The sequence below is a fragment of the Malania oleifera genome, chromosome 1 (genome assembly GCF_029873635.1).
Source record: "Malania oleifera isolate guangnan ecotype guangnan chromosome 1, ASM2987363v1, whole genome shotgun sequence".
Lineage (NCBI taxonomy): Eukaryota > Viridiplantae > Streptophyta > Magnoliopsida > Santalales > Ximeniaceae > Malania > Malania oleifera.
Window position 1 is genome coordinate 72,486,471 of NC_080417.1, and position 10,328 is coordinate 72,496,798.

The 10,328-nt window shown below is 36.7% G+C and overlaps 1 pseudogene; it reads right to left on the minus strand.

Annotated features, from left to right (window-relative positions):
• Positions 1–807: 807 nt before the first annotated feature.
• On the minus strand, positions 808–8,014 carry LOC131168433 (protein DETOXIFICATION 14-like; annotated as a pseudogene).
• Between the last annotated feature and the right edge of the window lie 2,314 nt (positions 8,015–10,328).

Sequence of the window (10,328 nt, forward strand, 5' to 3'; positions counted from 1 at the left end):
ATGGACCTCCTCCGCCTTGGAGCCGCCCCCCGCCACCTTACTAGCAACCTAGTATGCTCTCCCTCGTTATATACGCTGCAATAAAGATCTTTTGTTCTATTGCTACTTGTTAAGTTTGTATTTGTTGCTCGATATACATATGCTTTATAATTCTGGGCTTTTGTATCATGGTCCCTTGATAGTACTTTATTTATCTATTTAAGCTATTTGCATTTTTTTTCCTTTTTAATCCTATTTAGAGCAAAGAGTTGTTCAATTCTTACTGCACTCTTATTAGTGTCCATTTTTTTATTTATGTTGTAAATAACTAATAATTATTTTATGATTATAAATTTTATTTATTTTTAAATAAATTTAAAATATTTTGAAAGTTAAATTTTTTATTTAAAATTTTATTAGATCATGTTCTGGCCAATTTTTTTTTTTAAGATAAGGCAAATATCAACTGGTTTTTGTTATGTGTACATCACTGCATTCTTTTGTAAGCAAAGCTTAGTATTTTTCTGAAGGCAATAATTCCATTAGAACCAAAGATTTTATTGGAGAGGGAAAAGAAAGAAGATTCATTTTCATTCTATTTTCTCACTATAAATAAAAATTTGATCTATTGTTGAAGTATGAATTTTAAATCCTAAATTTGAATTTGAACAGATTCAAACAAATTTCATATTTTATCTCAATACAACTTCAAATTCAAGACTTATCCAAACATAGAAAAGTTTTGCTGTTTATGACTAGAAATAACATTATAAGACTAAATCAATAGTGATATGATATCTCATTATTCATTTAAATTAGTTGATTTTTTTACACAATAAATTTTAACAAATTATCCCAAATATGTCGGCAGCAGAAAAGAATGGCAGATACAATGACTGTCTCAATGATTGCGAGGATTATTACTGCCCAAACAGTAACCCGAGCCGCTTGTGAATTTCCAGCACCTAATTCATTCGAAACTCTAGTGCTACAAAAATGGTCAATGCATTCTTTTCAATACAAACAGTACAATGTACATGAAGCAAATGTGTTAGAAATAGGTTATGGAGCAAACCTTGCAGCAGCGCCGAACCCGTATGGTATGAAATATTGCAATGAAGTAACTGTAAGGCTGGTTACAGATATTGTGGGAAATTAGAAGCTTTCCCTTGATGAAATTTCAAATCATGTAGAACTATGAGGAGATGTATTCCATATAGAAAACACAGAAGTCTCTAGCTTCGGATTTGATAGAAGTCCAGAAAGCAAAACGAGCAGCTCGAATGACCACCATTCTAGACTGTTTTCATTGACATGTGAACAAAATATTAGGTAGACTCTGGGTGTGAGCGAGTGTGTATATATATAATAGAAAAGCTAGAAAACCATTTCTCCGCAGTGCAAATGAAGGAAACGTTACCAAACCATTACAGCTGAAGGGATGGCAAGGCGGAAGAACTCCCCCATTCTTAGGAATACATCCTTTGAGAATGGCACACGACTTCTCTCACATGCAGAAGAGTAATACATGTAAAACCCGAGAATGATCACATTCAACCAAGATGATAGGCCATTGGCTAAGGCTGCTCCAATGTTCCCTAGAGCCAAGTCGAACACTAGAACCCAACACATAAGTATATGAAACAATAGAGCTGCACATGAACTCATGAACATTGGAAATATCAGGCTCTGAGAGAGGAAGTAACGAACCAAAGATTGAAGAATTGCATAGGCAAGTAATGTTGGGATGAGATATGTTGCGTATTTTCCAGCTTCGTGTGAGATTGTGGAGTCTTGGCCTATGGATATTAGCAATTTATCCATGAAAATCCACAGCAAAGAAAGTGGAATGCAAACTATGATGAGAGAGACAGTGGCGCAGTGTGTGTAAATTCCAAGCTTGCCATATTGCTCTCCTTCGAATGCTTGCCCACAAAGGGTTTCCAACGCACCAGCCATTCCCAACTGCTCAAGTCACAAAATTCAATTAGTTTCCAGAGAGACTAACAAAACTTCAGAAAGAAGGCACAAATCCTGTATTTGACAGACGGTGGGTTAGCCATTCTTGTTTGATCAAATTTTCAGTTAATATTGCCAAGTCATAATTAGACTACTATAACTTATGTAGAACTTACTACTGAATCCATGATGTTTCAAATGCATAAGCTCACTTTGGAATGTAATTGATCTATATTCTATGACAAGCTCAAAGTCAGGAGTCAAAAACAAATGAAATAAAAAAACATATTTTGGTGAAGCTTTTATTACAAATAACAAATAGCTTCAAACCCTCCAAACGTTTGTGAGGGAAAAAACATGATGATGTTCCCATTTCCGCTTTCTTTTTTATTACAAATAACAAATAGCTTCAAACCCTCCAAACGTTTGAGGTAAAAAACTTGATGATGTTCCCATTTCCGCGTTCTTTCAGCAGTTCTCCCCCGCCTTTAGTCATTTCAGTAAGATAGCTATAAAAGTTGGGACATTTGAAAATTTCCATTCCTGACTCTGTTCCGGACAGCTAAGTCTATTTGTAATGGTTTATTGTACAATTCTTCATTTTGTTAATTAACTAACTAAATCAATAGCCGTCATTCCTACTTCGGCTGACAAGCCATTTAGCAGAGTAACTAATTAATTCCATCGCAAAGAAGACATCAACGCCTTATGTTCTTCGGCCTACATTTCATCACTTGAAAAGGAGCTGAGTCAGGACTTGGTTCCAAACACATCAATTTGTCGTGTGATTTAAGCAGCAGGGGACGAAATCGACTTCCACTGCAAAATCAATCAAATGGTAATCCTAATCAAACGGGGAAGAGAATATGCGAAGATGTACGTCCATGCGAAACACTGTCAAAAACAGAGCACTTGTAGGCAAGTGGATTTTTATGATTTTAATATGTTCTATACAGATATATAGCCGTTTTGCCTTTAATGATCCGATTGAGCTTATGTCCAGTCTCACTCATTCAAATATCAGCTGAAATCTATACTCAAGGAATCAAGTGCGAAGTTGGGCTTTGTGGATCTAGTTGTGTTTGATCCGAATGATGATATGATTCGAAATAATGTTGTGTAGTCTTTTAATGAAAAATTTTTATCATAAGGCTTAGTTCATAAAACGAAAGTTCAGGATATAAAAATCAATGTTTTGGTGATTAGGGTCGCTATCGCAGTTTTGAGAGAGAGAAAATATTGTACTGCCGCACTCTCTATATTTTTCTTCCTAATAATAGTGAAATCCCTATAACTCCATGAACATAGGAAAAATTATTGAACCATAAAAATATTGTCGTATGCGTGTGATTATTTTTTTCTTTGGTGTGTGTTTCTTTCTCTATTTTATTTCTCACGGGATTTGAGAATTTCGTGTTAATTCCTTACAACTGGTATCAGAGACTAGAGTTAGGTTTGAGTGGGAGCAATGACAGAGAAAGCAGGAAAGGTGCTTGGAATAGAAAATTTCGATGGCACAGACTTTGGATTCTAGAAGATGCAAATCGAGGATTATCTTTATAGGAAGAAGTTGCATCTACTGCTTCTAGGGGAAGAACCTGCGACTATGAAGGATAAGGAATGGACTCTTCTTGACAGACATGTACTGGGAGTTATCAGGTTAACTCTTTCTAGGTTTGTTCCACACAATGTTGTAAAAGAGAATACCACAACAGATCTGATGAAGGCTTTGTCTAGTACATATGAAAAGCCGTCAGCAAACAACAAGGTGCATCTGATGAAGAAACTGTTCAATCTGAAGATGGCATTGATTGCATCAGTTGCACAACATCTGAACAAGTTTAACACTATCACAAATCAATTGTCGTTTGTAGAAATTGATTTTGATGATGAGATTCGTGCACTGATCATTTTGCCTTCATTGCCAAATAGTTAAGAGCCAATGAGTATGGCATTAAGCAATTCTATAAGAAAAGAAAAACTGAAGTAAAAGACATACGAGATTTAATTCTAGCTAATGAGATTTGAAGAAAAGATGCAGGTGAAACCTCAGGATATGGTTTTGCCCTAAACCTTGAGACAAAAGGCAGAGGTAATGATAGAAATTCAAATCGGGACAGATCAAAATCCAAAAATTATAATCAGAATAAAATTAAATTTAGACCAGGCCAAAAAGTACAATGTTAGAACTGTGGGAAAACATGTCATTTTAGGAGGCAATGCAAAAGTCTTAAGAAGAAGAATGAAGATGATATTGCTAATATTGTAACAGAAGAGGTACAAGATGCATTCTTGCAATAGACAGTCCACTTGATGATTAGGTTTGGGTTTTAGACTCAAGAGCTTCATTTCATACCACTCCACACCAAGAAATCATACAGAACTACGTTGTAGGTGATTTTGGTAAGGTGTATTTGGCTGATGGTACAACCTTGGATGTTGTGGGTATAGGAAATGTCTGAATATCATTGCCTAATGGGTCTGTTTGTTTATTGGAGAAGGTTCGACATATTAATGACCTGAGGAGGAATCTAATTCCTATTGGAAAAATTGAAGATGAAGAGCATGCAATGTGGTTTGTTGATGGTACTTGGAAGGTTACAAAGTGAGCCAGAGTATTGGCTCATGGAAAGAAGTCTTGTAGTCTATATATGACCTCAAGTCTAAGAGACACAATTGCAGTTGCTGAAACAAGTATTGATACAAGCTTATGACACTATAGACTTGGTTATATAAGTGAGAAAGGCATGAAGATGTTGCTTTCGAAAGGTAAACTACTAGAACTAAAATCCGTTGATTTTGACATATGTGAAAGTTGCATCCTAAGAAAGCAGAAAAAAGGTAAGCATCTTGAAAAATGGCAAGACATCGAAGGCTGAAAAATTGGAGTTAGTACACACTGATTTGTGGGGGTCTTCTCTAGTTGGATCTCTTGGAGGTTCAAGGTGTTACATCACTTTCTTTGATGACTCAACCAAAAAGATATGATTTTATTTTCTGAAAAATAAATCTGATGTATTTGAGACCTTTAAGTAGTGGAAGGCTATGGTTGAGACAAAAACAGGTTGAAAGTAAAATGTTTGAGGTTAGACAATGGAGGTTAGTACATAGATGGAGGGTTTAGTGAGTATTGTGTTGCACATGGAATCCGGATGGAGAAGACCATTCCTAGGACACCACAGCAAAGTGGTTTTGCTGAGCGCAAGAACATAACTCTAAATGAGCATGCTAGGAGTATAAGGTTGCATGATGTACTATTAAAAACTTTCTGGGCTGATGGTGTTAGTACTGCAACTTACCTAATAAACTGAGGACCTTTAATTCCCATGAAGTTCAGACTTCCTGAAGAGGTTTGGAACAATAAAGAGGTAAAGTTTTTCCATTTAAAAATTTTTGGTTGTGTTTTTTATGTTTATATTGATTTTGATGCTCGTAGTAAAATTAATGCAAAGTCTAAAATATGTTTTTTCATTGGCTATGGTGATGAGAAATTTGGCTATCAGTTTGGGAATGAACAAAACATACAATTTATTAGAAGTATAAATGTGATATTTAATGAACAGGTTATATATAAGGACAGGTCAACTGTAGAGCCAGATGTCATAGAGATACATCAAAAGAAATCTGAGTTTGTCAACTTAGATGAATTAACTGAAAGTATTGTACGAGAAAAGGGTGAAGAGGATAAGGAGAATGTAGAATCACAAGTAGATCAGAGTACACATGTAATTGAAGTCTGTAGATCTTCTAGGATCGTTAGACCTCCACAACGTTATTCACCTGCTCTAAATTATCTCCTGTTGATTGATATTGGTGAGTTAGAATTTTATGATGAAGCCTTGCACAATGAAAATTCGAGCAAGTGGGACTTAGCCATGAAGGATGAGATGGATTCCTTGTTGGGGAATCAGACATGAGAACTAACTAAATTGCCAATAGGGAAGAAGGCTTTGCACAACAAGTGAGTATACAAAATAAATAATAAGCATGATGGTAGCAAGCGTTACAAGGTCAAATTAATTGTAAAAGGGTTCGAGCAAAAGAAGGGCATTGACTACTCAAAAATATTTTCTCCATTTGTCAAGATGTCAACAATTAGACTGATACTAGGAATGGAGGCTACAGAAAACCTACATCTTGTGCAATTAGATGTGAAGACGACATTCCTTAATGGTGACTTGGAGGAAGACATTTACATAATTTAGCCAGAAGGGTTCATTGTTCAAGGACAAAAGAATCTAGTCTGTAAAATGAGAAAGAGCTTGTATGGTCTAAAACAAACTCCAAGACAGTGGTACACGAAATTTAATAGTTTTATGCATAAAATTGGGTTCAAGAGATGTGAAGTTGATCACTATTGCTATGTTAAGTTCTTTGGTAATTCTTACATCATTTTACTATTATATGTAGATGATATGCTCATTGTAGGGTCTAGCATTGAGGAGATTAATAATTTAAAGAAGCAATTGTCAAAACAATATGTAATGAAGGATTTGGGAGCTGCAAAGCAAATCCTTGGTATAAGAATTATTAGAGACAAGACTAATGGTACATTGAAGCTTTCATAGTCAGAGTATGTGAAGAAAATTCTCAGCAGGTTCAACATGAATGAAGCTAAACCAATGAGCACACCCTTGGGTAGTCATTTCAAACTAAGCAAAGAACAGTCACTAAATACAAAAGAAGAAAGGGACCATATGAGCAAGGTGCCTTATGCCTCATCTATTAGCAACTTGATGTATGCTATGGTGTGCACAAGGTCAGACATTGCACATATAGTGGGAGTTGTGAGTAAATTCATGAGTAGGCCAGGAAAGCAACATTGGGAGGCAATCAAGTGGATTTTAAGATATCTAAGGGGTTCATTAAATACATATATTTGCTTCATAAGTGCAAGTTTGAAACTGTAGGGTTATGTAGATGCTGATTTCGCTGGTGATATTGATAGTAGAAATAGTATTATTGGGTTTGTATTTACTCTGGGTGGTACAACTATATCTTGGGGTTCAAATTTACAAAAGATTGTTACTTTGTCTACTATAGAAGTTGAGTATGTTGTAGCAACTGAAGCTGGAAAAGTGATGATTTGACTACATGGCTTCTTAGATGAATTGGGTAAGAAGCAGGAGATAGACATTCTACACAATGACAGTCAGAGTGCAATTTTCTTTACTAAAAATTTGAATTTTCATTCAAAATCGAAACATATACAGACAAAATACCACTTTATTTGTTACCTTGTTGAAGATAAGTTGGTAATACTTATCTGTGAATCTAAAAAACCAATAGACATGTTGACTAAGGGTGTCACTATAGAGAAGTTGAAGGTATGTGCAGCTTTAATTGACCTTCTAGCTTGAGGATAGAAGGATGAGTTGCAGGGATGAAGGATTGTTCCTTTGGAGGATTGTAGTTGATGTTGATGATTAAACTAGTCTCAAAGTGGGAGATTTGTTGGGATTTGTAGAGCCTAATTGTGTTTGATATGAATGATGACCTGACCCAAAATAATGTTGCATAGTCTTTTAATGAAAGATTTTTATCCTAAGGTTTAGTCCATGGAGCGAAGGATATAAAAATCACTATTTTGGTGATTAGGGTTGTTGTTGTAGTTTTGAGAGAGAGAAAATATTGTACTGCCGCACTCTCTGAATTTTTCTTCCTGATAATAAAGAAATCCCTGCAATCGGAGGTAAAATTACCAAACCACGTAAATATTATCTTATGCATGTGATTTTTGTTTTGTTTTTTTTTATGTGACAAAAATATAATTGAGAACAAAAGGGAAAGTATTGTACTTAGAACAAATAAAAGAACAAGAAATTACAAGAACACTGAAGCTGGAGGCGGTGCAAAGAGAGGTGGCTATGGAAACGCAGGACAAGGAGAGCTAGCTGAGGTGGCCGACCATCATGAGAGAAACCACCTCCACGAGGTACTACGACACCGTCACCCCCACCATCAGCACAGTTACGCTCATCAGCTTCTTCAGCTCCTTCGCAACCACAACCCATTTCTCCGTTTCTTCGGTCGTCCGGGGCAGCAGCGCCTCTTCCATTTCTGTCTCCTTCTCCATTAAATCTCCACGTTGGAAGCTAGAGAACTGCACACTAGCGCTCTCAATAGGATCCAAATTTCATTTATTATATGGGCTAGCAGTAGCTAGCTTGCTTTTTGTTGTGTTTTAGATGGAGTTAATTATAGCAAGTGATAGGGTTTGCCAATTCTTTTGGTGAAATAGTCCCTAGCTAACAGCTACGTCTGCTTCCATCAACGCATTATAAGGCAATTTATTTTTTTAAGACTTATTTGATTTAATGCCCATAATTTATAAGTAATTAGTTTTTATATTCTACGGTTCTTCTTCGTTCTGGTGTCGTCTCAGTCTCAGTCATCGTTTCGCCAATGTTTTTTTTAGTTCTCAGTCGTAGTCTCTCTCTCTCTCTCTCTCTCTCTCTCTCTCTCTCTCTCTCTCTCTCTATGGTGGAGCAGAAATATGTGCCTCTCTCGTCTTCTCTGGCAGTGTTTTAGCCGTCGTCACCTTTGCGCTCGCAGCAACCTTGGGTTGTCTTCTTCAGCGACATCTCTGCTTTGTTCCAGTTGTCTGCTTCGACGATCTCTTCTCAGTTCGGCATTCAGTCTTTGTTCGACGTTCTTCCTCTACAGACGTCATCATTCCCTACACACGTTGTTCGGTGTTCGAACCTCATCGCCATCGTCGTGGTCGTTCCTCCCTCGTCTCTGGCTCTCTCTCTCTCTCTCTCTCTCTCTCAAAGTCTTTGTTTCTTCCATTAAAGCACAACTTTTGAGTTGTTTCTTTGTGAAACTTTTCTTCTGAAGTATGAACTCTGTGCTTGAAAGCAAACCTAATTTATTGACAAAAGACTAAAGGCATTAAAAGCAAGTGGCTTATCTCTACTTTTTCTGTCTGCATATGATGGTTTTCTAGTCGTACATTTGACATCATTCGATCCCTTTGCTAAGGGCAAATTTCTGGATGGATTGGGCAACTCGGAGTTGATTTGATCCATCTGGTGTCTTTCGTGGTCTCTCTCCTTTTCGGCATCGCTGCCCATCTGGTTCTCAGTTTTTCCCGTTGTCTCGACTGTTATCTTTTGTTGTTTTGGGTTGCAGGTCTCTTCCATTGTCCCAGCTTCATCTTCTCTAGTGTCCGTCTCTCTCAGCTAGTTTTCTCCTGTATTGCTAGTACTCGCAGCAGTTTCTCCGGAGCTCTGTTATCCTCTCTAGCATGCTCTCTGTCTCTTCAGTGATCTCTGGGTGGTCTCCGGCTAGACCTACCTTCTGTGGCCTCACCCCAGTGCACTGTTCATTCTCCGGCGTTGTATATGTTCTTTGGCATTCTCATATTAAGCAATCCCTGAATTTGCCTTTCAGTTCTTACAATAAGATTATCAAATTAAAGGTTTATATTTTTTTAACCGTCACAGAGATCGGATCTGACCCGATTTTGCAGTTTGATTCATATGAAATGATCTGGTATTATGTCCAACATCACATTTGGTTCTTCAATGGCTACAAATACTATCACAGGTTCTTCAATTTCTTTCGAGATTGCTTTCTTTGGTCTCACCAGCGAACAATACCATCAACTTTTGGATTTTTTATCGTCCTCACCAACTTTGCCAATTTTGTTGGTAGCCTTGCTTCTTGTCATTTTGCTTCTTTTTCTAATACTAAATGAATTGTTGATTCAGGTGCCTCTGATCATATGACTTCTAATTTGTCTTCTCTTGCTAATATTACACTTCTTAATCAATCATGCCCCATTAAGCTTCCAAATAGTGACATTGTTCCTGTTTCTCATACCGGAACTATGCGTTTTTCTCCTACTTTCTCTCTTTCTAATGTTCTTTATATGTCTTCATTTAAATTTAATTTATTGTCCATCAGTAAACTTACCACTGATCTCAATTGTGTTGCTATATTTTTTCTTACCTTTTGTGTTGTTGAGGACCTATCAACGAGGAGGATGATTGGAACGTGTGAAGTACGAGATGGAATTTACCACAATAAACCTCCCTCCGCCTCAGTTTTTCACTCTTAGCATGTTTTTGACACTACTCTTTGACATCAACGTCTTGGTCATCCTTCCATTTCATGTATTCCAAAAACTTTAAATATTTCCTGTTCTCATTTTCCTTGTGATGTTTGTGCTAGAGCAAAGCACACTCGTTTACCTTTGTCTTTGAATACAAATAAGAGCACCTTTTGTTTTAATCGAATTTACTGTGATATATGGGGTGGTTATCCTACAGCTTCACTCTCTTGTGCACACTATTTTTTAACAATCATGGATGACTACTCGCATGCTACATGGGTCTATTTTATGCGCATGAAATCTTATACTTTCACTCGCCTTAAAAATTTTT